The following is a 3,119-nucleotide window of genomic DNA, read 5'->3' on the forward strand; positions in this document are numbered from 1 at the left end:
CGTTTGCCTACTTGGGACTATTTGCTTTGACGAAAGCGCTTTCTTGACGATTTGCAAAAGTTTTTGAACTTTGAGAGTATACGAGTATAGTATATGTACCTACTCCCCCTTTTTTTTTACGAAAGAAAACGGTTGAACCGATACTTTGAAGAGTTGTGTACATTTCTTCTTCCGAGGTTTGGAATGATTGATAATCTGGGACGATTTACAGACGACGCTGGGACTGTGATTTGGTTGTTTCCAGGTTGATGACTTGGAATATGTCGGTTTTAAGAAAATCGCTAGAAACGAATCGGTTTTAAGACGACGTTCGTGTCTCTAGTTTTTTTTCTCTTTAGGAAGCGAGTTGGATATGCGTGGCAATCGTTTCTCGATTTTCAGAGAGTTCAGATCAGTTTGCATGATCTGGCTGAACAGTCATGGAACAATATACCGGGACAGGAAAAATCGCCTAAGACTTAGTTCGCTAGACTATCCACCTAGGTTTTAAGTTCCCTAAAGTTCTACGGCAGACTCAAAGGCGTTTCTATTTAGTAATTTCCTACGAAAGTTCCAAGCCTGATCTCAAGTCGGAAATACCTTAGTTCTCCGTTTCTGCCCATTTCAAATAGCAAGAATATAGATTCTTCCTGGACTTCTCTGCTTTCCTGGCCGTGTTTAGGCTGCTGTCAATATTTGCGGTTTTCGTGATCCATGTTTCAATCTGAGTATCATTGGATTTACGAAAGTGAATGAGCATCTTGTCGAAAACTTTTTTAGAGTTTAGGAATAGCTAGGGATGTTCAAGAGGTGCCAAGGATGATCAGGAGGATTTGCCAGGTGGTGAGATTTTGGTGATAGATTGAGGTGCGAGAGGAAGGATGGTGAGACCGTGGAGAGAGACGGATGGGAGAATTTTAATTCTCGGATTTTGCTCCATCTCTTTCCTTATCCGAAATTCTCTTTCTACGATTGTTGTTGGACTTTCGAAGGTTGTCAAATTTTGCCAACTTTAGTTTTACGAAAGTTTTTTCAAAAAATAATATCGAGTTTAATTTTACGAAAGTTATTCCGCAAAATGTTATCGATTTTAATTTTACGAAAGTTGTTTCGTAAAAGGTTGTCGAGCTAAATTTTACGAGATTTGTTCCGTAAAGACGTTTTCAAGTTTTGGTTGTACGAGAGCCGTGACGAGGTTAATTATTGCAACCAAACTTAATCAAAAGTTTTTCACATATCCGTGGGATTGATCCGTGGAAGTTTCGAGTAGTTTTTTCCGAAGTAAGACATAGGTGAAAAACATCGACAACTCGCGGAATTTGTTACTATGGAAGTGATACTCGAATTCTTACGAAACCTTAGGCTTCAGAAAACGTTTTAGCGGTGGGGATACGATCTCCCGTTTTGCTTTATTTAGTCTTCCTCAGCCGTTTAGGTTTCGGGTGATTCTATAGAAATTAACTTCGTTTCTCTGAAAGTTATTTGGAAGAAGTACAGACGTGGGGGTTTCATTACCGATTTGTTGCGCTTCTTTTTTCTACGATAAATCTAGGGTTTTTCCGAAAGATATTCGGAAGAAGTACAGCGGCGAGTTATGTACCCGATTTGATGTCCTTCCTTTTTTCCGCAACTAACCTAGGGTTTTTCCGCAAGACAGTCGGAAGAAGTACAGCGGCGAGTTATGTACCCGATTTGATGTGCTTCTTTTTTCCGCGACTAACCTAGGGTTTTTCCGCAAGACAGTCGGAAGAAGTACAGCGGCGAGTTATGTACCCGATTTGATGTGCTTCTTTTTTCCGCGACTAACCTAGGGTTTTTCCGCAAGACAGTCGGAAGAAGTACAGCGGGGAGTTATGTACCCGATTTGTTGTGCTTCCTTTTTTCCGCGACTAACCTAGGGGTTTTCCGCAAGATAGTCGGAAGAAGTACAGCGGTGAGTTATGTACCCGATTTGTTGTACTTTCTTTTTCCGCGATTAGCCTAGGGTTTTTCTGCGGTTTTGGCGAGAGGAAGTTTTATTTTTCAGAAAAGATTTTGGGAAACGTGTTTTGGTAATACCCTTACACGTTGAGATTTCTTTAGTTCGGTAATGAGCCAAACATACGGGGTTTGATAAGATTTATCGATTTCCTTTATGCTTAGAAAGAGAAATCACGAGCTCGTTTTATTGCACCTCCTGTGGCGAAAAGTCGCGGCAAGGTTTTTNTCCGAATTTGCGTATGAGCGTTTACAACAAGGTAGGAGCCTTGGCTATGAGAGCTGTCGGTGATTTCCCTAGTTCTAATAACCTAAGACTGCAGAACCTAGTTGAGTCGCAGCTCGAAATAACAAAAACTAAAAGTTGCCTAATTGCTCTAAGTGCTAAGTTTGCTCTGAAAAAGTTCTCTGATCCCCTTTTGCCTCTCGCCTAAGACTCCTAATATACTTTCTCCTAGGTCAGTTCACGCCTTTCCCCTTCTGCCCTTAAGCCGTCATAGCTCAAAAATGGAGATATTCCAATTTTCCCAATCTTCGTGATTATCTTCGGAAACTTGACATTTATCCGCGGAAACTTGACATTTATCTTGCCATACGAACCTATCATAAACCGTCATAAGGCTTATGGGTTTTCGGTTAAGAAATCGTAAGTGGGCTTCGAGTTGCGTTTTAGGCGTCTTTGGGCCGTCTTTGACTCGAAACGTTTATTACGGTTTCTTCGATAAAAACAAACTTCCTGCGGCTTTTATCATAAAGTTTTACTGATGACTTCGAGTGATGAGAAACAAAGAATGGTTTAGCCATGGCCTACGAGAGATAGCATTAAAGAGTAGACGAGAATGCATGGATTCGTGTCGTATCGACGTTTTGGGAAAGTTCGGTCGCTACGCAGCGACTGAGCCATGTACGTGCTTGGTTGCTGCGTAGCGACCGAGCTTGGGTGGAGCTCGGTCGCTACGCAGCGACCGAGCCGTGTGCGTGCTCGGTCGCTACGTAGCGACCGAGCTTGGCTTGAGCTTGGTCGCTACGTAACGACCAGGCTTGGCTTGAGCTCGGTCGTTACGTAGCGACCGGGCTTGGCTTGAGCTTGGTCGCTACGTAGCGACCGAGCCGTGTATGTGATAGAACCAAAATATGGATCACTCTTTCGGTATGGTTGATAT

This window comes from Brassica oleracea, chromosome C9 (assembly GCF_000695525.1).
Source record: "Brassica oleracea var. oleracea cultivar TO1000 chromosome C9, BOL, whole genome shotgun sequence".
NCBI classification, from domain to species: domain Eukaryota; kingdom Viridiplantae; phylum Streptophyta; class Magnoliopsida; order Brassicales; family Brassicaceae; genus Brassica; species Brassica oleracea.